At 42.7% G+C, this 27,882-nt stretch overlaps 1 long non-coding RNA gene and 1 other non-coding gene across 2 annotated transcripts in view; one reads left to right on the top strand and one right to left on the bottom strand.

Moving 5' to 3' along the window:
* Positions 1–27,882, bottom strand: part of LOC148136736 (uncharacterized) — a 480,264-nt gene that overhangs the window by 229,110 nt on the left and 223,272 nt on the right. The window lies entirely within an intron of this gene.
* trnal-caa (transfer RNA leucine (anticodon CAA)) lies at positions 16,882–16,964 on the top strand. The gene has a single exon. It is a non-coding gene; the product is annotated as a tRNA-Leu (tRNA).

Genomic DNA, 27,882 nt, shown 5'->3' with positions numbered 1-27,882 from the left:
AATGAATCTCTAATCTCTGAAGGAACAGGGAAAAGGAGAAATTCTCACAAGGCCATTGAGTGGGAATTTTCTACCCTATAGGTTTGTGGCATCTGTGTGTTTGCATTTATTCAAACATGTGTTAGTTAAATATTTGACGGGAAAGTAACTCAAGGAAAATGAACTGCAGATAGGAACGTGGGGCTGAGACTAAAATCTGATCAACCATAATCTTAGGGCCTGCGGGGTCAGGGACCCACTCCAGTTCCTCAGTCTTTCTTTCCCCCATTCCATTCAGCCCCTCAATCTGCTTCACAGGAGCAGTTGGAGACCACTTGCTCCTACTACCTGGTGCACAGAATCAGAGGAGACCATTCAGCCCCTGAATGCAGACATGATTTGGTGTGGATTGGAAAACGTTCTTGCGAAAAGAGTGCGTGTTACTATGAAAGAGTACCCTTCTCTCTCTTTAGAGAATTTCCCCGGTTCCATTTATTTGTCATGTTGTAGACCTAGATTCACAGTGATTACAGCTCCCATACTGTACCCAGATATTGCTCACAAAATCCTCTGGTCTCTTTGACCACAGCATTCCTTCACAGGACTTGCAGAAAAATAACAATAATGAAACTTCTAACAACAGAACACAAGAGCATAAGAAGCACGATAGGTCATTCAGCTCCTACAGCCTGCCTTTCCCTTTAATAGGGTCATGGCTGATCTGCTCTAGGCCCAACTCCCGCAGTGTCTGACCTGTCAAACATCCATCCATCCCTGTGTTTCAAGTATCTCAGTAATCTATCTCCTCTCTGGAATAGAGACGTGCCGACGGTCACTCCCCTCTGTGAGAAGGAAACACACCATACACATACACTGTGACCTTCTGACATCAACGAAATATATGAACACCAGGAAAAAATGACTGGCACTGTTAACAAGGCAGTATTTGACTGATGATGGTATCAAGGAACCTGAAGAAAATTGAACTTTATGGAGATTAGGAGGACTCTCCCCACCGGTTGGAGAGTTTCAGCACAAAGAGGATGGCTGTGGTTCTTGGACATCCACCACCTCAGTCCCGGGACAACTCTGCGGGAGATCCACAGCACAAGCATTCTCAGTTTCCCCTCAATGTCTTTCGCCCCATCATAAGCTCAGAGGTGGGGAAGGTCAATGAAGATCTCACAATGTTTAGAATAATGTGTCCTCCCTCAGCTCCTGTAGCAGTCTGTATCCATATGCAGCAAGACCCAGGCAGCATTCAGGCTTGTGCTGTTAACATTCATGTAACAGTACTGCTGGACACTGTGCATTACACAGTAAAGGGAAGAGCTCATTTAGCACCTCAAGCTCACTTCATAGGAATGTGAGTAGGTCATTCACCCCATAAACACTATTGGATAAGAATAGGGATAGCCTACTCAATCCCTCCTGCCTATGACACAGGAAGAGAAGGAGCCCAGTCAAACACATTGAGCTGTTAAACAGGAATCAGGGATTGCCCAATCAGGCCCTTGAGCTTCTCCTCTGACACCAGTAGGTGGCCATTCAGCCCATCAAACCCATTGTACAGAAATAGGAGGATGTTATCGACGCCCCAATATGACAAACCAATGAAGCAGAGACTGCACCGATAGACTGCTCCATGCTGTTCCTCCTCGTGCCATTGCAAATGGTACACAATTGATATATCAGCGTGGTTTGATGACGGTGAAGAGGGAAGACAAAATGTTTCATGTGAAGTCTCAAAGAAGCATCTTTCATCTCTGAGAAGGTAGACTGGTGTTCTCTATGGAGGGCAGAAGCTATTGGGAATGGCTTACTCTTTCAGAAGTAAGGCATTGTAACAGCTGACAGATTTGTGAACAATGTGACGCTCAGTGCAGGGTCATACACTAACTGCACATTGAGGTGGTGAGAGTTCAGTCAGAGCCTAAAGCTCTCTCTCAACCAACGTGGTAGCTCCACAGAGCTACATAAACGTCCAAGAAGAACGTATCATGGGGTAAAATGCAATTTCTCATGCCACCAATGTTTTTAAATGGAAATAATATGTGTTCATCCATGATCTTCAAGTTTCAATGCAGTCAACTCTTATTCTCTCACCATGCTACAAATTAAGCATTCATTTCCTTCACACTCGCTTCATGTTACCATCATCCCAGAGATTATTATGATAAAATAGCTTTGCACTGCCCCTGTGACAAGGCGGTCATTGATTTATAAAGGAGAGAAAGTCTGTCCACAATAGCCCAAATACTGCCTCAACAACACTCCACAACTCCTACGAATGATTCATTTTGTAATGAAGGCTGCCATTTCATTTCCTGTCCTGATTAATGGATACTCTGCATGAATTCCGTTCATGGCTTTTGACCAAGGACATCCAGGTCCTTTTTGCCAAAAGCACTTCCCAACCTCTCACCTTCTAATAATTACATGAAAAGGACTGTATATGTTGTTCACATTCAAATCACTTCTTTGTGTTACAAGTAGCGGTGTTCCAAGTACTCATGCATGTGATACCCGATCGGTCGTGGCCTTTAGTCCAAAGGAGGACCCTAGTCTTTGTGTTTTTTCCATTATCCAATTCTCAATCCATGTAGGATATCTCCCACTTACCCAAGGACTGTAACTTTCTTCACTCACCTGTGTGCAACCGTGTCGACCTTCTCCTGAAAATTTAAATACACCATTCCCACTAGTTCTCACTCGTCGATGTGACAACCAATATCCTCCATAAACGCCAGTACCTTTTTCAAAGGTAGTTTTCCTGTCCGGAATCCACGTGGATGCTGCTCAATCATATCATTGTTCTCATCATTTCAAATGGGCGATTCCGGTGAAGTTTCATAATATCACTCCTCCACATTAGGGAAATCAGGTTTCCTTTTATAGTGAGTATCTTCTTTATCTTTATAGAGTGTATCTTCAGCTATTTCCCACTTACATACATGCAGGACATTGCGCCAGTGAATTGCAATTGTGTTGGGGTGTGTAGTGGAGCTGGGTTCCGTTTTGAATATGTGCAGATGCATGTTCGCCAGAATTAGCACTTTGTTTTTTTAAGTAGAATCCCTACGGTGCGGAGACAGGTCCTTCAGCCCAACAAGTCCACAATGATACCTCAAAGAGTAACCCAATCAGACGCATGCCCCTCCCCGATTATCCTATATTTACACGTGGCAAATGCACCTAACCAACACATCCTTAAACACGATAGGGAAATTCGCACGCCCATTCCGCCACCTTGTAAGTCCTTGGGTTGTGGGAGATTTTTACACTATATTACAATAGAAATTCAGACGCATCAAAAATAGAACGGAATGTTTCAATGAACAATTTTTTTACTCATTACGCCCGAGGTATGACAATGGCCTGCTTGACATTTTGTTTTTTTTTGTGATGCTCTATAAAAGTCGGAAAGAATGAACTGAGGTTGCATACAGAAAGACTCACTTTTCTTAATGCGCCCTATCATTTTCTTCAGAATGTATCCTTCTTACAAGTCTGTACTTCGAATTGAAAAATACAAAACCACATCGTTTTAATTACTGCTTCACCCCACACGCATCTGTCCGTAAATTTCCTTATAATGTCATGCGACATTTTAGCTATGTTGACAATCTAACGTGATTTCTGCTGCCATGCTGGTGAGCGGAGGTACCTGTCATAACTACACTATTTGATTCACAATTGTCATTTGCGGTGGGAGATTGGTACAAAGTAATTCCAGATCGACACAATCCTCGTTGAAACTCAATGCCTTCTGAGTAATTAGGGATGGACAATAAATGTTGACCTAGCCAGCCACAAAATCATCCCATGAATGAATTTTTAAAGAACAATAATGTGAAGTTAGGGAATGAAATGCACGAGATGGAACTGTCCTGAGGATAGAAACAATTGAGGCATTCAACAGCATTTTGTAATTATACAGAAAGAAATAGTGTGCAAAATTAAGGCGAAAAATCAGGAGACATTCAGAGGTAATGATTCTCATTTCACAATCGCCGTCAGGCACGTTTCAGCCGGTGTTCACTAGAATTGTTCTAAGAATGGAAAGCTTCACATTTGGGGAATGTTTGAAGGCAGTGGATCTATGTGCGATGTAGTTTGGAAGGATGAAGGGGAATCTTATTCAAACCATAAGAATATTGCATTGTCGATGTTGGAAATGTATTTTCATTTTTGGGAGAGACTCCTAACTGAGTGCACAGACTTAGCATAAAGGGAAGATCGTTTGGAACGGAGAGAAGGAGAAACGTTTTAAGCCAGCGACTGGTGAATCAAGGGAAATCATTTGCACGGAAGGATATGGAAGCCAGGTCAAAGGGTACATTTAAGACTCAGATAGGTTAATGAGTATCAAGGGAATCAAGAATAACGTGCATAAGGCAGGACACGAGTGTTGAGAAACTAAACATCCATGATTGAAATGTGGCGACGACCCAATGGGTTTAATTGCATAATTTCTGCTCTTATGCCTTAATGTCATCAACATTCGAATTGTGTCCTTTTCCATCATAATAATCTTGTGATTCTATGAAGTGCGTCTTCAAGCCAATTTATCATTATCTCCGTCTGACTTCTGGTGCACCAAAATATAGTCGCCTTATTGAAGCGCAGAGATAGGTTTGTTTGACAACATTCTGTGATGATTCTTGCAGTGCAATAAATGGTTAGCTGAAATCTGGACTTCTGTCCACAGGGCAGTTTTTAAGCGCATGAGACATGGTCGTTTCCTTCACTGAAAAAATTGACAACTTTAAAATTAATTTTATCAATGAAAATGTGTTTTGGGGAACAATGGAAGAAGCCTGTACGAGAGAGAGAATGTCTCAAAATTGGCGTGTCCGCCGGCTAATGGTGAAAGGACAGAAGAGGACGAGTAGCTGATTTATTCTGGAAAGCCTGCTCCGCTATTTAAGATGATCACGGGTGCTCGAACACATCTAACCATTGTATAGGCACAACCACATGAAGATTCAGGCCGTTGTTATTTCGAAAAACGAACAAACATGCCTTAAAGACACTCAAAGACCGAATGTCCACGTCTCACTGTAGTGGACAATTGCAAAACCTCGCAAGGATTACGTTGAAATCAAATAATCCTCAGCGAGGTAATGAATCAGAATACCTTGTTTAAAATTGTGCCCAAATGCTTCCAGATTCATTAATGAGAGAACACAACTTAACTGCACCATCCTGTATATCTCTTCAAATACTTTGCAACTTTCACGAGATTATATCTCATGTTTTGAAATTTCAAAAATGCATAATGCCGGATTTGGCCAATTTCAAATCAGAGGACAAACACCCATCTATGGAGTCAATGGTAATGAATATTTGTGGTATTCTATATACGGCAATATTAGCTTTCCTAAATTGAGGATTACAAATACCCATACCCGAACCGAGCTACTTTTCATTGGAAATAAGACTTCTTTCTCGTGCCCTAAAATCCTTCCGCTGGAAAGGTTGTCATTCTGAAGCTAAGACAACAGATTGCTGCAACTGCTGCGAGATTTCAATGACTTATTAACAATGACGTCGAGATGCATTTCTAGAAGTCTGTACATCAGACTTACTGCATCAATCAGTTTTCAAACTGCCACATTCAAAGACATTATCTACACACATTTCCAAGCTGACAAATATGATTAAGTCAAATATTTGCTATTTATTAATTCATTAGCGACATGGATAGCATGAGTAGACAAGATATTTTCTCGCTGGTGAGGGAGCACAAAATTAGAAAGCATAGGTATAAAACTAAAGGGTAAAGATTTAAAAGGGACCTAAAGGGCAACATTTTCACTCATGTCTAGAATGAGCTGCCCGAGAAAGTGGTGGGGACTGGTAAAACTGCAACATTCAATGGAATCTTTATGGGTATATGAGTAACAAGTTTTAGAGGGATGTGGGCCAAATGTTGGCAAATGGGACCAGATTAGTTTAGGATATTTGTCCAGCATGGTCAAGTTGGAGCAAAGGGTCACTTTCCGTGCTGTATTGCTGTAGACTTGATGACTCTTGAACAACTGTAAAAAGAATGCAAATGATTGCATCAAAACAGTTTCCAGTTACAAATCTTCGTTCGATCTTCCTCTCTTATGCTCACAAGTTCTTTACATAATGTCAGAACTTAAGAGTTTCATTCTTGCATCCATTCATGTAAATCGATTTTGCATTCTTTCTTATCCCGATATCTTTTCTCTAATGTACATCCGTACTTAGGTACACAGCATGTATAATTCAGATAACATATTTCACGGAATAGTAAAACTCAGCTGCATATCCGTTTCGCAACCAGGTGCTGGACAATTGAGTCAAAATTGATTGCAAGTGCGCACACAGTGAGGCAAAGGACTTGTTGACGTGTGGTGTAGATTGCGTGTCTCTATAACTCGGCGACGAGCCATTCCCGCAAGTTCAGCTGTGTCAGAATCCACATTGCGATGAAAGCCTCTCAACCTGCAAAAGTGACCTTCATCTGGGTGTCTGCAATGGATTTGGCCAAATCGTTGCGTCTCTAACATTTGTTGTTCAAACAAAATATTTGATTTATGAAGTTGATTGTTTTACCATGAAAATTTCTGACTTGGCATGAAGCTGCATTGGCTGAGAGATTAAGGCATTGGCGTACAGAACCTTGAGTCGAATTTGTCCACGCAGACCTGACATCCTGACCTAATGTATTCGCATTTGCCAGCAGTCGGTCTATATCCCACTCAGCCTTTCTTATTCATAGAATCATCCAGCTGGCTTATAAATTCATTACATGTACCAGCCTCCACCATTTCCTCTGGCAGCTCATTCTATGCACATACCTCCTTCTGCATGGAAAGGTTGTCCCTTAGGTTCCTTGGACATCTTTCGCCTCGAACCAAAAATATATTCGTCTACGTGTGGACTCCGCCACCCGAGGGAGAAAGACCTGTTATATTTATCCTATTCGTGTCCGTCATGATTTCATAAACCTCTTAAAGGTCATCCCTCAGTCTTGGGTCTCCAGGGAAAACACTCCCAGCCTATTCAGCCTCTCCTTACATCACAAATCTTCCAAACCTGGAACCATGCCTGTGTATCTTTTATGAACCTGTTCAATTTCCACAAAATTCTTCTGATAGGAAGAAGACCAGAATAGCACGCAATATTTTAAAAGTGGCTTATACAGTGTCGTGTACAGTCTCCCCATTCCCATACTCAATGCACTGACCAATAACGGAAGAATACCAAGGCATCTTCGTCACTATCGTATCTGCATGCGACTCTACTTGCAAAAAATTATGAACCTGCACTCCAAGGTCACTTTGTTCAGCAACACTTCCCAGAACCTTGCCATTGAGTGTTGCTCAAGAAAAAGCAGAGCCGACCATAGATGTTCCCTGAACCGGTCCTGAATTTAGGAGCAATGGGTGCAGTAAATCATGTTCTAGGAAATCCAGGTAAACCACTGGTGGGTTGCAATAGTTCTTTGGGGCCATGCATGGAGATAACAGACAGTAGAGTAGGGTGGATAGAGAGTAGATAAGCTTTATTTATCATTTCTACCGTATACAACTGGAACAATAAAAATGAGAAAGCGTTGCTCCAGGAACAAGGTGCGATTTCCACACAGAAGCTACACGACAGTACAGTCATACGCAGGGCAGCATAAAGTGCATAAAAATTGAAAAAGATGCCAGACAGCGCAGTAATTCCTGACAAGCCAATAGTGAAAATGGTGGACAAATTACAATGTAACAGTTAATGATCATTAATCAAATATTGTTTCAGCAGACATTCAAAATATCGTCCACAAATTGCAAGTGGAAGAGAGTGTAATCATGCAGTGTTTCGAATTCTGAAGGCTTGCGTGAAGAAAGCTTTGTAGAATCTAGCCGTGAGAGATTCAATGATCTGGTATGTTCTACCGGATGGCAGGAGGGTGAAGACCTTTAATCATAGATTTGTGGGTCGTTCACAATGCCGTTGGCCTTGCCGATGCAGTGTGTGGTGAAGATGTCTGTCATGGAGTGAAGAAGATTCCGATGATAAGTTCAGCTTTCCTCACAACCCATTGTCGCGTCTTATGATTCACGACGATGTAATTCCCGAACCAGGCATTGATGCAGCTGCTCAGTTCATTCTCAATTAATCATCTGTCGAAGGTGACGAAATGAAATGTCAAATGGGATGTCCTCATCCCACACAGAATGGATACGCTGCTGGTCTTTCTTGGCTATGAAGTTGGTGTTGAGTGACCAGTTGAGATAATCTTAAAAATGCATGCAAACAAATTTGGTGCTCTTCACAATCTCGACCTGCAAAACGTCGACATGTTGCAGAGACTGACCAGTCTGAGTTCTCATGAAGTCACAACCGTCTATTTCGATTTGCCCGTGTTCATAGACAGGTTGTTGGCTCTGCACTCGTCCAATCGCCCCAGACCTTCTCTGTGTATGCTGACTCTTCGCACCTGCTACTGAGAGCCAATACCAACGTGTCAACAGTGAACTAAATAATATAATTTGAGCTGGACATCAATGCTCAGTCGCCTGAACGCACGGGGAACACAGCCCCAGGGAGCCCCAGTGTTCAGTGTGATGCTGTTGGAGATGCTGTTCCCAATCCGGGTTGACTGAAGATTCCCAGTTACAGAGGGACATATTCAAGCGCAGCAGACTCAGCTTTCCAAACAAAGTGCTGATGAAAGATACAGGTGAATGAAGAACTGAAGATAATGAACAGTAACCTGATTGTATGTCTCCTGCTTAATCAGGTGGGTGATGGCCACATACAGGGTGGTGAAGATGACATCATCTGTTAAGCTGCTGGAACGATATGCAAACTGCGGAGTGTGGAACGAAGATGGGGTGGGGGGGCATCAGGGTCGAAATATGACTCATGATGAGCATCTCGAAACAGATCATGGTGATGAGTGTAAACCCAACGGAGCAGAAGTCACTGAAGAAAGACAGTGAAAAATTCTTCGGCACAGGGACAATGGTTGTGGTCTTGAAGCATGTTGGAACAATGGTACAACTCAAGGAAATTTTAAAGCGGTCCATGAAAACATCCACCAGAAGTCAGTACATCCTCTGACCAAACTGCGAGGGATGATATGTGGGCCAGCAGCCTTACATGGGTTTACGTAGCATAGAGTTTTCCTCACGTCAGTCCTAAGAAGACGCAACACCAGTTCATTGGGGCAGTGGCGGGGCATGATCTTCCTTGCTTCCACATCATTTCATGCCTCAAACCATGCACAGATGTTGTTCATCTCATCTGGGAGTTGCGTATCACTACCACAAGTATTTGATGCTATGTCGTTGTTGGTGATGGCCTTAATACTCTTCGATATACTCAGCATATCACCACCATCCTGATAAAGGCTATATTATCTCTGTGCATATGCACGCTTTGCCTCCTTGATGGCGCATGACTATCAGCTATAGCTGCCTCAGGGATTGACGAATTAAAGTCGTATATATCGCTTGAACATTTTTTTCATGTTTCATGGTATCTGATTTAAAATGAAATTTCACAAGATTTTTGAGCATAAAGTTTCAGCTGAAAACAACTACTCTCGCGTTGCAATATCCGGCAGGGATATTGAATACAACAACAGCAAATCGCTAGGAGTATTTGCTGCTCCACCTTTCATACAGTTAAACAATCAAATTGTGGAAAAAAAACTGTGATTACGATGATCTACTCGTGAGGGACTTCTTTTAAATTCCAGACAGCGACTCAGGGTGGATAACGAGGCAGAGAAAAAGGAAGCGAATGAAATAATGAAATGTATAGACATGTTTCACAATTCAGGCTCTTTGAGAGTTCAGGATGTGAGGAATCGCTGGCATTGTCACGGATTTGCGATGACACAGAATGCCTTAATAATTATGTGGTCAATAATTATGGGATAATATGCTCATTCTGCAAATGCGAAAGTAGCATCTTATTAACAATATATAATTATGCATTTTTAAATAGATTTAATGCATATGCCATTATTTATAAGCTGCAAGTATATTACATACGAAAGTTAGGTGAAACATGAACTGAGGGCACAGTTAAGAATTATATACTCCAGGAATCAACAATAACGTACATGGAAAGGAAATTAATGGAAAACCAAATATTTGCCTATTGCGTACAGAGACAGGAGAACGTTTAGAAATGTGAAACGTACAAATCGCAAATTAAAACCTGAATTATCACCCTGTGGCTGTCTCCACAGATAAAGAGCAAGGGATTTTCGGTTAAATTGCTCGTAACGCTGCTGATGCACACCAGACAAACAAAATCTCAACGGCCATCCTTCAGCTTCACACAAAGATGATTTATAATTGCTGGAAATGCACAGCAGCGCTGTCAGCACCATGGAATCAAACACGGGCTCGACATTTCAGCTGATAAACTTCGATTAGATTTGAAAAATACTGCCAGATTTTCTGAGCATTACGATAATTTTCAATCTTTCGTCTCACTCACCTTCAAAGAAGTAATGTGAGTCGACATCAGAAGCAGTCATCTGTCAATAGTTCAAGCTGTTATTCAAAAGAGAAAAACTGTTGAAATTCTCCGACAGTTTTCAATGAATTCAAGACGTGGCCAAAAGTGAAGACTCTGGTTCACATATGTCTTACCTGATGTCCGAATGCCAATGCAGATTTGATTCAGTTAGCCAGCTGTGGTCCAGTTGAAGGTTTAAAATTTTCAACATAAATCGACCGGCTAAGGGAGTAGAATTGATTGTTAATTACTCCTGGGTGTTCAGAAAAGATATGAAAGCAAGGAAACGAGGATTATTGGTGGCATTGGTCGAAGAGAATATTGAAGTCATGAAAGATGACACCGTAGATGATTCAAAGATAAAACAGGGCCAAAGATAAATATTAAGATGTGTTCAATTCCACTGAGCAGTGTAGTTCATAGATCACCTATTCTGGAAAGGTAGTCCCTGAAAAAATCGGAAGCACTGTTCATATTGAGAAAGTCAACGATAGCATTTTGTAACATCGTTCTGAAGCGATAATTTTATCGTGACATCTTATTTATACGTGATTATACATATTTCCATACATTTGCACACAAGAAACTCATTTATCGTGCCAAATTGTACAGACGTTGATTTGAATCCAATTGATTATCCCATGCTGACCAACATTAAAAATAATGATCAGGAACATATATGTCATTGTCTGACATGGCAGCCTGTGAACTCTTCATTTTGAAAACGTTGGCACTTCTTTCTCTCTCTTAAAGTTAGTATGTTCTTACCTTCTGCCAAGTATACACTGACAAATTATCACCCATGCTCCAAGTTCAATGTTATGCATTGTCTTCCGCTCAGTTTCATATCGGCACTCTGTCAAGTTCCTTCACATTCAACTCACTCCATTCCTTCCTCGTCTTGAGAAGCAGGAAACTTCATCGCAGATGATTGTCTGGTGATGACAAAGATTCTCAAAGATCCGGTCTCACATGGCGAAGCTACTTGGGAAAACTGAAAGACTTGAACCTTGGTGGAATATTCTTTTACAGATATGAATTGGCTTGTAAAAAGAAATAGAATGGAATCGACTTGTCTTCTTTCTAGGTGAAGTGTTGATTAACCGCATATTGCTGCAAAATAAAACTAATTGCGGTTGTGAGTTGTGAGGTAGAGAGAATGAAGTAGAAGGACAGTCTAGAAAAATTGTATGTGCAAGCAAGCTGATGCAGTACAGTGTGAATTCGCATGAATTTATGCAAAATGATTTCAAAAAGGAAGAGGTGGAGAGGTCGTCCAGCGCCAACACCAAGCTGACACTGGAAATGGCAGTCTTGTCATTTAAGAAGAGATTGTTTCGGCTGGGTATGTTTCCACTAAATATTAGAAAAATGGAACGGAATCTTATTGAAATAAATAAAATTCTCGCAGGAATAGAGAGAGTAGCTGAATGTTTACCCTGATTGCAGAGTATAGAACGAGGACTTCCAGACTTAGCTGGAAATGTGTTGCTGGAAAAGCGCAGCAGGTCAGGCAGCATCCAGGGAATAGGAGAATCGACGTTTCGGGCATAAGCCCTTCTTCAGGAATCGAATTACTTCAGGAAGCCATTCCCGAAGAAGGGCTTATGCCCGAAACGTCGATTCTCCTGTTCCCTGGATGCTGCCTGACCTGCTGCGCTTTTCCAGCAACACATTTCTAGCTCTGATCTCCAGCATCTGCAGACCTCACTTTCTCCTCAAAGACTTCCAGACTTAGTATAGTGCGTGGAACAACTAGGATTGACAGGAATAAACACTTCTTGATTCAGAGAGGGCACTTCCGTAATTCGATACCACAACACGTGGAGGCCAAATCTCCGAATGAATGCGAAAATACATTTATTTTATTTGATGTCAAAAGATTCAGAGGGCGTGTAGAGAAAACAGGAACATGGTAAGCAGGTAGAGATTTAACCAAATTATATAGAATGACAGAGTAATATTGAAGTGTCAACTCCTGCTCCGAAATTTAAAGTATCGATCCCTGTATACAAATATGCTGGAGGCGACTGACTTGGACAGGGAGTGTAGCTGAGAGTTAACAGCTTCAGAAGAAAACGAGTGCTTTGTTTTCTGATACTAATGCTGAAGAGACGAAAGTAAATGATGAATCGTGAGGCCGTAATTCGATCATGACAGATAATTGTGCAGATCAGGGGAAGCCATTACAGATGATTCCCAGGCTGTAATTGGTTAGGTAGCAATGAAATCAAACGTTAGTTCAGTTCCTTACAGTTGAAGGACATTGCAATATGCTTTATCTGACTTTGACAGACGCCTGCGATTGTCGTGCCCTGTCGGTGCAGTGTTCATCCCTTAGCACCTTTCCCACTGTGACTCACGTTCAACTCCTATTCTGGTGTTGAACCTTCGAAGCTCTTTTTCCCGGTTGCATGAGATTTGTTTCTGAAAAGAAAAATTTCTCTTCACTTTAGAATCAAACATTTGTCACAAATAATCAAGGTGTACTTCCAATCCATTCAATCCTAAGCACGTGGTGCATAGTGCAAACATTTTGACTGCACCTCAGAAACTGGTAATCAAGGATTCGAAAGGCTGCATCTTCCCCATTCACTGATATAAAAAAGACAATCACCGTTCATGAACTACACCACGCACATGGGAAAAGATCTCATGCGCAATCTTTGTTGAACTGAAGTAATTTCCCAACTTCAGTCCTTCATTTTGTTGAAACCGATCTTTTTGATTGCAGGAACATCATTTCAGTTGGGCGACTCTGGTTAAGTTTCATAATATCTTTCCTCCCGCATTCTTGAAACCACGGTTCGTTTTATAGTGCATATCTTCCTTAAAGTTCAGCATTTTGCAACTTATATGCACGCAGTACATCGCGTGAGTGGACTGCCATTTTGGTGGGGCGGGTGGGGGAAATTAGTAGCATGATGAATATGTACAGATGCATGTGAGCCAGAATTAGCACCTTTTTTAAAAATGGAATCACTAAAGTGCGGAACCTGGTCCTTCGGCCCAACAAGTCCACACCAACACTGCAAGAGTAATCCAATCATTAGCATTCCCCTTTCCCCATTATCCTATATTTACACCTGACAAATGCACCTCACCAAAGCATGCTTGAACACTGTGGGGAATTTTGCATGGTCAGTTCTGCTAACCTGCATATTTTTGGATTGTGGGCGAATCTTACATCATCTAGCAATAGAAGTTCATGCACAGGGAAAAAGAAAAGAGAGCAATGTTTCAATGAACCATTTTGCACTCACAACGTCCTATTTATGACAACAGGCCTGCTTGACATTTTGTTCTTTGTGTCGAATAGAATAAAAGAATGAACTGAACTAGAATGTAGAAAGGCTTACTTTTCGAGATGCTCAATCCAGTTTATTCAGAATAAAACCTTCTTACAAGTCTGTACTTCGGTTTAAAAAGTATAAAACTACATCCTTTCAATGTCTGCTTCACTCCACGGGCATCTGTCCATAAATTTCAGGCAATCTTTTGAAGTAACGCTTATTTTCAATGCTGGCAATGGTTCTTCCGTTCGGCTGCCATACTGGTGAGCGGAGGTACCTGCCATATCTTTACCATTTGATTCGCCATTGTCCATTATGGTGGGAATGTCAGTTCAGATCCACACAATTCTCGTTGAAACTCCATACCTTCTGAACAATTAGAGATGGACAACAAATGCTAACATAACCCGCCATATAAGGATCCACTGAATGAATTTTTAAAATTCAACAATGAGAAGTTAGGGAGTGGGATCCACTAGATGCAAATGTCCTAAAATAAAAATAATGAGGCATTCAAGTGGGCATTGGGTGATCATATGGATAGTAATAGTGTGACAAGTTAGGACGAAAAATCAGGAGACATTCATGAGGCAATGAATCTGAGTTAACAATTGCAAACAGGCACGTTTCTGAATCGGTCCTCAGGAATGGTCCACGGAATGAAATGCTTCACATTTGAGGAAAGTTTGAGGACTCTGGGTCTATACACGATGAAGGTTGAAAGGATGAGGGAGGATCTCATTCAAACGCAATAAATACTGAATGGCCAAGGCAGAGTAGATGTTGGAAAGATGTTTTCATTTTGGGTGAGATCGTAACCGAGTGCACAGCCTTAGGACAATGGGAAGACCTTTTAAGGCGGGGAGAAGGAGGAACTTCTTCAGCCAGCGAGTGGTGTATGAAGGTGATTCATTGCCACATAAGTCTACAGAGTCCAGTTCGTTGAGTATATTTAAGACTGCGATAGATACGTTAATGAGTATCAAGGGAATCAAGGATGAAAGGAAAGTGTGGGAGAGAAAGTTTGAAATTGATCAGTCATGATTGAATGGTGGACCAGACCCATTGGATTAATTGTATAATTTCTGCTCCTATGCCTTATGGTCTATGATATGGCAAATGGCATCTTTTACCGCCTTAACAATTTTGCGATTCTATGAACTGTGTCTTCAATCCAATCGGGTCTTTATCTCCATCTGACTTCAGGTGCTCCAAAGTATAATTGCGTTATGAAAGGGCAGAGATTGCTTTGTTTCGCAATATTCTGTGATGATTCTTGAGATGCAGTCAATGTTATCTGAACGTGGTCTTCATATATACTGACAAAATTGGAAAAAAAGTATTTAAATTATTTTTATCGCAAGACTGTGTTTTTGGGACCAATGGAAGACCCTTGTACGATAGAGATTATTATCAACGGAACAGGTTCACTCTGGAGTGTATGAAGGGTAATTGCAAACGGCCAGACGATTTATACTGGAAAGCCTACTCCACTACTTGATCACGGACACTTGAACACTTGTAAGCCTTGTACAGGTATAACCACATAAAGCTTAAGGCCTTTCTTAATTCGAAAACGAACAAACACAACTTAAAGGCATTCAAATACAAAATATCCACGGCTCACTGTAGTGAAGAATAGCGAAACTTCTCAAGACTAAGACTAAAATTTAATAGTCCTCACGGTGGGCATAAATCACAATGCTTAAATTTAAACTTGTGCCCAGCCTCTTCTGGATTCATCAGTGACGACACGCAATTTAACTGTACCATCCTGTTTATTTCTTCAAATATTTTGCAGCTTTCAATGAGATCACCTCTCATGTATTGAAATGGTAAAAAATATTCAGGCAGGATTTGCCCAATTTCAATTCACAGGACAAACGCCAATCTATGCTGCCAAGGCTAATCAACATTCGTGGCATTCCTCATACGGCAATAGTAACTTTCCTAAATTGAGGATTATAATTCCTCATACTGTACTCAAGTGCGGTATAACCGAGCTATCGTACATTGGAAAAAAGAATCGTTTCTCGTGCCCTAAAGTCCTTCGGCTGGAAAGGTTGTTCTTCTGCAGCTTTCACAACAGATTTCTGTAATTGCTGCTATACTTCAATGATTTATTAAAACGACACCAAGATGCATTTCTACAATTCTGTACATCAGACTTTCTACATCAATCAGTTTTCAAATTGTTACCTTGGAAGAAAAATCTACTGACCTTTCCCACCTGACAAGTATGATAAAGTCAATTCGTTCCTCTGCATTAAATCATGACGGGCATAGATAGAGTGACCAGAAGAGCTGCTTTCCTGCTGGTGAGGGAGTGCAAAATTAGAAAGATTAGGTTTAAAATGAGAGGGAAAAGATTTAAAAGAGACCAAATGGGCAACTTTTTCAGGCATGACTAGAATGAGTTGGCAGAGAAAGTGGTGGATACTGGTTCAACTGCAAAATTTAATAGCATCTGGATGGGAATATGAGTAACAAGCGTTTAGAGGGATGTGGATATCTATCCAGCATGGTCAAGTTAGAACAAAGGATCAGTTTCCATGCAAAAAGAATGCAAATGATTCAGTCAAAACGGTTTCCAGTTCCAAATCTTTGATCAATCTTCCTCTCTTGCGCTCACAAGTTCTGTACCTGATGTCAGAACCTAAGAGTTTCATTCTTGGAACCATTACTGTCAATCGTTTCCGAATTCGTTCTAATTACGATTTTTTTTCGAATGTAAGCTAGTGTTCAGGTATTTAGCATGAATGTTCCTGGTACCAAATTGCCTGAATATTAAAACTTATTAGCATATCCACTTCGACACCTGGTGTTGGACAAGTGAGTCAAAATCGATCATATGCAAAGAGGCAAATAACTCCTTTGTGGTGCAAAGTGCGTGACTCTATAACTCCACGAAGAAACATCCTCACAAGTTCATCTGTGTCAGAATCCAGGCTGCGGTGAAAGCTGGTCAACCGACGAATGTAACCTTCACCTGGGTCACTGCAAAGGTTTTGGCGAAATCTTTGTGTCTTGATAAATTGTTCTTTCAACATCTGATGTATTTCATGGATTCGGGTGTGTCACGATGAAAACACGAAGTAGCCACGCGGCTGTGATGGCCGAGTGGTTAAGGCGTTGGATTCAAAATCCAACGGGGGTTCCCCCACGGAGGTTCGAATCCTGCTCACAGCGTTGTACCCATTGAAATCCATTGCTTTCTTCTTGGGATTTTGCATATCTAAAAGCTTGAGCGAGACGTTTAGTTTAAAATCGATTTTCGAACGTAAAGATTCCGAAGTAATTTCAAAAATGACCCAGACATTTGAAAGTACAAACTATATGTCGAAACAGAAGAAAGCCAACAACATGAATGAGGGTCGACCCACGTGATGAGTTGTTGTGAAATTCGAATGCTTGGGCGGGAATGAAGCAAAGTAAGAAGCAATACAAAACATGTAACTGTCGGCGATGAATGCCTCACTTTCTACGATTTGTTGAAAGACAATTTGAGATAATATTTCAGACCCACACTTTGTGATTATTCCAGACTAATACAGTCACAGAGTCATACAAATGTAGAGCAAGGAACCCTCAGTCACATCGTCATGCAGACGAGATATCCTCACCTAATCTATTCCCATTTGCCAGCACTCAGCTAATATCCCGCTAAACCCTTCTTATTCATAGTATAATCTAGGTGGCTAACAGACTCCATCTCTTCCACTGGCAGCTCATATCATGCACATGCCCCCGCTGCGTGCAAATGTTATTCCTTACGTTCCTTGTAAGCTTTCATGTCTAACCATAAACGAATGCCCTCTCGATCTGGACTCCAACATCCGAGGGAAACGATCTGTTCTATTTATCCTATTCGAGTCCGTCATGATGTCATAAACACTTATAAAGGTTCCCCTCAGCCTTCGATGCTTCAGGGAAAACAACCTCAAACTATTCAGCCTCTCCCCATAGCTCAAATCCTCCAACCCTGGGAACACCCCTGTCGATCTTATGGGAACCTGTTCAAGTTTCACAACATCATTCTGAGAAGAGGGAGACCAGAATTGCACACAATATTCCAAACGTGACCTAGCCATTGTCCTGTATACTCGCAACATAATCTCCCCTCTTCTGTACTCAATGCTCTGACCAATAAAGAAAAGAAGACCAAGGAGCTTCTTCACAATCCTATCGATATGCGACTCTACTTTCAATGAATTATGAACCTGTACTCCAAATTATCTTTGTTCAGCAACACTTCCCAGAACCTTGCTATTAAGTATAGACTGGGAAAAGCTAAGGAGACCATAGATGTTCCCTGAATCGGTCCGCAATTTTGCGGTAGGTCTCTCTGATGTAGAGGAGACCACACCAGGAGAAGTGGATGCGGTAAATCATGTTCACGGAAATCCAGGTAAAACTCTCATGAATCTTTTGAGGCCTTAGACTGAGTTAAGAGAGAGTAGAGCAATGCAGAGCGAGCGTAGAGTAGCTTTATTTGTGACTTCTACCATATATATCTGGGACAACAACAGCGTTCCTCCAGGACCAGTGTACCATTTGAACACAGTCTACACGACAGTACAGTCATACACAGAGCGGCATGAAGTGCATAAAAAGTGCCATACCTGTGAGACCGTGCAGTAATTCCTGACAAGAAAAGACAATAGAGATAATGGTGGACAAATCACAATTTAACAATGAATGATCATTAACAAAATATTGTTTTATCTGCCATTCAAAAAACTCGTCCAGAAACTGAAAATGGAAGAGAGTTTGATCATACAGTGTTGAGAAGCTTGAAGGCTTGGGGGAAGCAGCAATTGTACAGTCTGGCCGTAAGAGACTGAATTTTCCTGTATTTTCTGCCAGATTGTAGGAGTGCAAAGAATTTGAATCAAAGATGTGCAGGGTCGTCCAAAATGCTGTTGGCTTTGCGGATGCAGTTCGGGTTGCACATTTTTTGATGCAGCGAAAAAGGCACCGCTGACATTCTCAGCTATCATCACTATCACCTGTCGGTTCTTACGACCTGACCTGGTGCAATTCCGAAACCAGGCATTGATGCATCTGCTCAGGACATTCTCAATTGACCCTCTGTAGTACGTGGTGAGGGCAGCATGTGGGAGATCGGCGTTCCTCAACCTACTCAGGAACTAGAGACGCAGCTTTGCTTTCTTGGATATGTAGCTTGTGTTGGGGGATGGGGTGAGACTACCCACCAGATGGACGCAAGGAAACGTGTTGCTTTTCTCCATCTTCATGGGGGAAACATCGATGTTAAGCAAAGTGTGATGGCTCTGTGCCGTCTTTAAGTCAACAGCCATATCTTTCGTTTAATGCACTTTTAGAGACAGGATGTTGTCTCGGCAGCAGTGCTTTCACTGCTGCACCTCCTCTCTGTATGCTGACTCATCGGTCCTGTTGATGAGATCCACTATCGTCATGTTAACAGCGAATTACTTATATAATATGTGCTGGACATCGTTGGACAGCCACGTGAAAGCAGAATGAACAGTAGTGGACCGAGCAACAGCTTTGGGCGTTCCATGCTCAGTGTGATGCTGTTGGAGATGCTGTTCCCTATCCGGACTGACACTGGTCTCCCAGTCAGTAAGTATAGGATCCAGTCAAAGAAAGAGACACTCAGGCCCAGCAGACACGTCTTTCCATTCAGGTGCTGAGGAATGACACTGTTAAATGTGGAACTGAATTCCATGAACAGCAATCTGACGTAGATGTCCTTCTTTCTATGTGGGTGAGTGCCAGATGGAGGGTTGCAGAGATGGTATCATGTGTTCAGCGATTGGGACGATACACAAACTACAGAGTTTCCAATAAGGGAGGAGAGTAGTGCAGCAGAGTCTTGATACGTCTCATCAAGAGCCTCTCGAAACAATTCATGATGATGAGTGTTAACACAACGGGGCGGCAGTCATTGAGGCAGGACACTGAAGACGTCTTCGGTACAGGGACAATGATAGTGACTTGAAGCACGTTGGAACTATGGCACAACTCAGGGAGATCTTAAAGGTGTCCGTGAAAACATCCGTCAGAGCATCCTCTGAGCATTTTTCCAGGGATGTTATGCCGTCCAGTAGCATTTCATGGGTTAACTCTTCATTGAGTTTTCCTCAGGTCAGTCGTGGTAAGAGACAGCGCCTGGCCATTCCTCGCTGCAACGTCGTTTCATAGTCCAAATCATGCAGAGATTTGTTCAACTCATCCGGGAGGGAGGCATCACTAACACCAGAAGGCGATGCTATGCTGTGTTTGGTGATGGCTCCGCATCTCACTGTCCTGAAAGAGACTGCGTATTCTCTGCACGTGTGCACGCTTTGCCTCTTTGATGGCCCGGTCAAGATTGGTTCTCGCTGTTGTCAATGCCAAGTTGTCACGTGCTCTGAAAGGTGGAATCACGGGTTCTCAGCAGTGCACACACTTTTGTAGTCATCCTCGCTTTCTGGTTGAGGAAAGAGGTGATAGTCTTAGACACAGTAACGTTCTCAATGCACTTACTAATGCAGTAAATCATTGATATCGCGTACTCCTCTAAGGTGATGGAGTCATCAGTGTGCTCAAAGCATTCTTGACGAGCAGAAATGGCTGCTGCTGGCCAGGATTTCACCTGCTTCAGAATCGGGTTGACATATCAGACAGCTAGAATGGTAGAATTAGCATAGCAGTGATGTTGTCTGAGGAGCCAAAGTGCAGGAAGGCTCTGTCTGTTTGCATTGTGGATGTTTGCCCAAACACTTTCCAGCTTGCATCCGCTTCTCAACGCAAAGTCCATATGCTGAAAGAATTTCCAGAACACAGACTTGAGATTCACATGGTTAAAAACCTCAGCAACAGCAAACATTCCAACAGCTATGCACTTATACAGTTCATAGAATTCGTCATGAGCCTTTAGCACTGCAAGGAATATAGAGGTACACACTGACTATAAGGACAGCAGTGAATTCCCATGGAAAATAAAATGGTCTGCATCCAAAAATCACCAACAGCACCAGTGATAAGCAGTAACCGGAGACGAGGACAGAATCTTTGCACTATTTCGTGCTGATGTGGACACACAGACTCCCACCTGTAGCCTTCCTGCGCTGTGTTGCCTTACTGTCAGTGGGAAAAATGCACGACGATTATGCTGTATGTACGTGTCTGGAACTCTGTCGCTAAGCTATGTATCCATGAAAACAAAGTGGCAGCAGTCCCTACACTCACGCTGAGAAGCCTGCCGCAGTGGAATGCAGTCTAATTGTTGTCCATGGAGCTGACATTACAGAGTATAATGGATGGGAGAGCTGACAAGCTTTGGTTTGCTTTTAGCCCAAGCACAAACCCTTGGTCAGGTTCGTTTTCGGCGGTTTCCTGGACAGTAGCAGTGTTTGCAGACTGTAACAGTACTTGTAAACACTGGGTTTCCTGTTTCCCCGTACCTAAGAAAACTGAAATTTGGTTGGCCTCGGTCAGGAGAGGACACTGCGAGGTGAGGTGCGGCAGCAGGTCTTGCACCCTGAAAGATCAAGAACAACTCGGGGGCAGTTTCAGAAGCATCCGTGGCTCCAAATCAAGTCAAACTCCAGGTTGCCAGCCATTTCAAATTCTCCTCCCCCTCTCCCAACGACGGATCTTATCTGGAACATTTCCTCTGTCAAATTAAGGCCACACATAAACTGAAGGAAGAACACTTCACCTTCCGACTCAGACACTAACAAACTTAAGGCTTCGACATAGAAATCATCAGGTTCGAAATCTCCACATCACCCACCTCATCGCAGATCTAGCCCTCCCTCTCTGCCCTATACCCTAGAACTGACCTAACGTGCCCATCTTCCTTCCCACCAATACGTTCCACGGCCACTACTGTCCAACCTCATGTTCCTCCTACCTGCACCCATTCAACACCATCCTACTTACCTGTCCCACAAGCCCCACCCTTCCCTGTAATTATGTGTCAGCATCGTTCCCCCTTCCCAGTCCTGACTCAGGGTCCTGCTCGAAACGTCGACTCTCCTGCTGTTCTGATACTGCATGAACTGCTGTGGTTTTTGTGTCCAGCTCCAGTATTTTTTTTAATCGACTGTGACTTTCCAGCCTCATTATCTCCATTTGGTGATCTTCCTGATCCTTTTTAGAAGTTGTAGCCTCCACTTCTAGTTCGTTCTCCAGAATTTACAGTATGTTTTCTTCTTGCTTTCAATATACATATATAAATTCAGTACATGATATCACGAAGCAAAAGTGTTCAACTCGATATCGCAAGAAATTGTTGACTGTGCTCCAAGTGGATTAGATTCAGAATTATTCGTGGAATAGTGGTTGATCTCGCCCAGAAAGTCTCCTAGGTCCACTTGAATGGATAGTTCATATTGTTCAGCAAAAACTGTCATTCAAAGCGGATCAAGTAAACTGTCAGACGGCCACGCCAAAGCCAAAAGACAAGAATTAATAGACAGCTCTGGAAACACGAGATAAGAGATAAACAGGATCAAATATTAACGAATTCGAAAACAAGAAAATTTGAAACATTGTTTAATTCAGAAGCCGGACAAGAAAAGAGATCAAGAGTAGAACGAAAGTAAATATAGTATCAGCGAATGTTTAGAGCGTACTGTGACACCATTTGTTTTGTCACATCAATGCCAGCTGCCAGGAAGAAGAATGGGTCAACAGAGTAGAAACTCTGGAGATCTTAACAATCGAATATTAAAGGGTATCCACCGTCCACATTCGTAAGTAACTGTGCATTAAGAACTGAAATTGAAAATTAATCATGAAAAGTGGATTTCGCCCTCTTCTTGTGGTGTAGCATTGTTCAGAACAATAGGTTGTTGTTCAGGCTAAAATTTACAAAACATTATGGATGGGCATCTTATCTACGACCTTCATTGGAACAGTTGGTATGGAGATCTCAGCTTGAAGAACCGACTGCCAAATATTCATCTTGGCTGTCTGAATTACACGGTTAAATATCCTCCCAGTTTAATGGAAAAAAAACCTCAGCTATCATTTCTAGATATTTCCATGTCATCGTGTTCAGATATGAGAAGACACTCCATGGAGTAGATGTGACTTAAATATTGGCTCTAGCGTCAGAAATGTTGACACACGTCCGCACCAAAACAGGACTACCATAGGTATCAAATTAAAACTAACAAAGCACTGGTCACTTCGACACTTCCTGTCTGTAGACTCTGTCAATGGACCGCTTCAGGCCCGATGTAAGAATGGGGCGTAGTGACATCTGTTCGCCAGCGGATCATTTCATTATTGCTCTCGATCCACAAACCGTAATTAATTTTGAAAGTCTTATCCATCAGCATGAATGGAGTTGTATTATGCAGAGGTTTGCTCGTCAAAAGAAATAGCGAAAACTCAATCAATGCAGACGCAAATTCAAGTTGCTTCCGGTCGACCAGAAGACAGATATGGCGATACAAAGTGAATACAGAACACAATCAATGTTTTCTGGGAGTGAAATAAATGTACTGGGAGAATGGAAAGATATATTTCGGAGAAAGGTCACATACCACTTACACGAACTAAATGTTCTTGAAACGTTACCTTAATCTGCCCTTCATGCCCATCAATGCTACAAAAATTCTCTTAGCAAATCAGTGATTTGCGTGCTTTTACATTCTCTCCCTCTTGTTTCTCTTGATTTTGAAACTGAAACCGAATAAGTGTAATGCACCCTATTTCATTGCAAAGGTCAGAGGGGGATCAATTTATAAGAGAGCAGAGGTAAAACTACGTCTGTCTTTAGACAGAGAACACAGTTATCATTTCGACTTCAAAAAGTCTTCTTCAGAATTCTTCACAATAAACTCGAAAGGACGAAACTGAAAGAGTAAACACAAAATGAAATGAAAAGCCAAAATCCCGCGAATACACTGCCCGCAAGCGCAGCAAGTCTTACTCAAATATTCTGTATGATAACTATCAACATCAGTGGATACCAATAAAAGCTCATTCTTCAGTTCCCAACCTGTTATGATGTAATTCGTAAAGTCAGAAATATGATTAGGTTAAGGTGTATGAAAGCGGGATGTAAGAACTCTGAAAAAGAACAAGTGCGTGATCTGCTTTGAAGAAGCTTTGCAGTGATAACAATGGAATGTAATTGCAGTAAGAGAATATTCAAAATCATTGCCGCACACAGAGGCGCTATTCTTTTTGCCAGGTTTCTATTTAGACATTTTCTAATCATGACTGCTGTCGGGTTTGGCGACCATTCCAGGTGGGGTGACTGCCTGAGTGGAGTTTGCACATTCGCCGAGTTTTTGCGCCGGCGCCCTGGTTTGCTACCACATTCTAGTCGTTTGCAGGTTATTTGGAATAGCCATGGAACATACACGGTTACACAGATAAGGAAGTGGAGAGGGTCTGGATCGATTGTAATTCAGAGGATTGTTGTGGACTTTTATAGGCAGAGTGCTCAGTCTGTTCTTTCCTGGGTAGGTTACATGGACAGAAAGGGGTCAGGCTGTCCTTCCCTGAGCGAGATACATTGACAGAATAGCGTTAGTAGCTCTTCCCTGGGTCAGTTACACAGATAGAGTAAGGTCAGTTTGCACTTCCCTGGGCGAGTTATTTTAACAGAATAGCGACAGTCTGCTCTTCACTGCGTGAGTTAAACTGAAAGAGCGGGATCAGTATTCTCTTTGATCGATAGTTTATGCTGACAGTGTGGGTTCAGTCTGCTCTTCCCTTGGAGAGTTACATTGGCAGAGTGGAGTCAGTGTGCTCTTCACTGGGTGAGTGACATAGAAAGAATAGGATGGTCTGATCTGCCCTGTATGATTTACATTGACAGAGTGGGGTCAGACTGCTCTTCAGTGAACGACTTATATTGACCATATGGGATCAGTCTGCTGAGTTACCCTGAGAGGGTGGGGGTCAGTTTGCTGTTCACTGGGTGAGTTTTCTGACTGAGTGGTGTCAGTCTGTTCTTCCCTGGGTGAGTTACATTGACAGAGTGGCGTTAGTCTACGTTTCACGGAGTGAGTTATTCGGACAGTGTGGGGTCAGCCTGCTCTTCACTGGGTGAATTATATTGACAGAGTGGCGACAGTTTGCTCTTTCCAGGTTGAGTTTCTTTGATAGCATGGTGTCAGTATGCTCTTCCCTGGTCGAGTTGCATTGACAGAGTGTGGTTAGTTTGCAAAGTCCTAGTGGTGTTACGTTGATGGCGTGAGATCATTGTGCTCTCCTCTGGTTGAGTCACATTGACATAGTGGGCTCCGTCTGCTCTTTCCTGGGTGAGTTATATTAGCATAATGGAATCAGCCTGCTCCTTTCCGGGTGACTTATATTCACAGATTGTGGTCAGTCTTTTCTTCCCTCCGTGAGTGACTTTCCCAGAGTCGTGACAATCTGCTCTTCGCTGGGTGAGTTCAACAGAAAGTGTGGGTTCAGTGCTGTCGTCGCTGGGTAAGTAATATTGACAGTGTGTGTTCAGCTTGCTCTTCCCTCTGTGAGTGGCATAGACAGAATGGGATCAGTTTGCTCTTCCCTCGCTGAGTTACTTTGACGGAATGAGGTCAGTCTCGTCTTCCTGCATGTGTTTCATTGACAGAATCAGTTCAGTCTGCTCTTTCTTGGCTGGGTGACATAGACAGAATGAGGTCAGCCAGCTCTTCCCTGAGTGAGATACATTGACAGAGTGGCGTCAGTCTGCTATTTCCTGAGTGAGTTTCATTGATAGCGTGGTGTCAGTCTGCTCTTTCTTGGTTGACTTAGATTGACAGAGTGCCGTCAGTCTGCAATTTCCTCTTTGAGTTACTTCAATAGCGTGAGGTCAGTCTGGTCTCCCCTCGTTGAGTCACACTGACAGAGAGGGGTCAGTATGCTCTTCCCTGGGCGAGTTACCTTAACAGAATGGGATCTGTCTGCTCTTTTCTGAGTAAGTTCCATTCACAGAGTGCAGTGAGTGTGCTCTTCCCTTTGTGAGTTAATTGAGCAGAGCCGAGTCAGTCTCCTCCACCCTGGATGAGTTACACTGACAGGGTGGGGTCAGTCTACTCTTCCCTCGGTCAGTTACGTTGACAGAGTGGCGCCTACAATTTTCTGGTTGAGTTGCATTGATAGCGTGAGGTCAGACTGCTCTTACCTGGGCGAGTTACCTTAACAGAATGGGGTGCATCTGCTATTCCCTAGATGATTTATATTCACAGAATAGAGACAGTCTGATATTTTCTGTGAGAGGTACATTCAGGGTCTGCGGTTTGACTATTATTCCATGGGTTAGTTACTGTAACAGTTTGGAGCCAGTCTGCTCTTCCCTTGGCGAGTTACTTTCACAGAGTCGTGACAGTCTACTCTTCCCTGGTTGAGATAACCAGAAAGAATGCATTAGTACTCTCTTCGCTGTATAAGTTACATAAGATTGTGTTGGTTCAGTCTGCCTTTCCCTGGGAGAGTTACATTGAAAGTGGGATCAGTTTGCTCATCATTGGGTGAGTAACAGAGACAGCATAGGATCAGCCTGCTCATCTCTGGGTGAGTTACATTGACAGTGTGAGGTCAGGCTTGTCTTCCCTACGAGTGTTTCATTGACAGAATCGGATCAGTCTGCTCTTCCCTGAGTGAGTTTCATTGATAGCGTTGGGTCATCCTTCTCTGTCTGGGTGGAGTTACATTGAAAGTGTGGGGTCTGCCTGTTCTTCCCTGAGTGAGTTACATTGATAGAGTGGTGTCAGTCTGTTTTTCCCTGGGTGGCTAGTATTGACAGAATGCGGTATGACTGCAATTTACAGGTTGAGTTGCATTGACAGATTGAGTTCAGACCGCTCTTCCCTGGGTCAGTTGCATTGACAGAGTGATTAGATTAGATTAGATTAGATTAGATTAGATTAGATTAGATTAGATTAGATTAGATTAGATTAGATTGGATTAGATTAGATTAGATTACTTGCAGTGTGGAAACAGGCCCTTCGGCCCAACAGTCCACACCGACCTGCCGAAGTACAATCCACCCATTCCCCTACATTTACCACTTACCTCATACTACGGGCAATTTGCATGGCCAATTCACCTGACCTGCACATTTCTGGACTCAGTGGGTCAGTGTGTTCTTCTCTGGGTGAGTTACATTGTCAAATTGGAGTCAGACTGCCCTTCTCTGACCGAGTTACATTGAAAGTGTGGGGTAAGTCTGCTTTTCCATGGATGTGTCATACTTGCAGTGTGTGACATAGACAGAATGAGGTCAGCCTGCTCTTTCCTGGGTGAGTTACATCGACAGCTGCTGAAAATGTGTTGCTGGAAAAGCGCAGCAGGTCAGGCAGCATCTAGGGAACAGGAAAATCGACATTTCGGGCATAAGCTCTTCTTCAGGAACACACTTCCTGAAGAATGGCTTATGCCCGAAATGTCGATTCTCCTGTTCCCTGGATGCTGCCTGACCTGCTGCGCTTTTCCAGCAACACATTTTCAGCTCTGATCTCCAGCATCTGCCGACCTCACTTTCTCCCTGAGTTACATCGACAGGTTGGCGTCAGTCTGCTCTTTCCTGGATTAGTTATATTAACAGTGGTTTACATCTGCTCGTTACGGAGTGAGTTATCGTGGTGGATTGGCCTTTGTCTGCTCTTACCTGGATCAATTAAATTGACATGATGTGGTCAGTCTGCTCTTCACTGGGTCAGTGACATTGAGCCGCCGGCGTCAGTCTGTTCTTTCCCAAGTGAGTTTCATTGACAAAGTGGGTCAACCTGCCGCCCTTGGATGAGGTACTTAGACGGTATGTGGCCAGTCTGCTCGTCCCTGATTGAATTACATTGACAGATTCGTATCAGTTTTTTCTTTCCTGAATGAGTAACATTGACAGAGCCGCGTCAGCCTGTCCCTTCCTGGTTGAGTTGCATTGACAGAGTAGTTCAATCTGCTCTTCCTTGGTCAAGTGACAGAGACAGAGTGGGTTCAGTCTGTTCTTCCCTGGTTGATGGACATAGGCAGCATGTGGTCAGTCTACTCTTCCCTGGATGAGTTAAGTTGACAGAGTTGCGTCAGTCTGCACATCCCTTGGTGATATGCACTGAACATTAGGGGTTATTCTGCTTTTCCTCGGCTGAAGTATCTGCAGAGACTGGGGTCAGGCAGAATGTGT

This window comes from Chiloscyllium plagiosum, unplaced genomic scaffold (assembly GCF_037043375.1).
Source record: "Chiloscyllium plagiosum isolate Xiang-an unplaced genomic scaffold, Cpla_swu_hap1 HiC_scaffold_45, whole genome shotgun sequence".
Classification (NCBI taxonomy): domain Eukaryota; kingdom Metazoa; phylum Chordata; class Chondrichthyes; order Orectolobiformes; family Hemiscylliidae; genus Chiloscyllium; species Chiloscyllium plagiosum.
The sequence above is the reverse complement of the archived record's forward strand: the minus strand, read 5'-3'. Positions and strand labels throughout refer to the sequence as shown.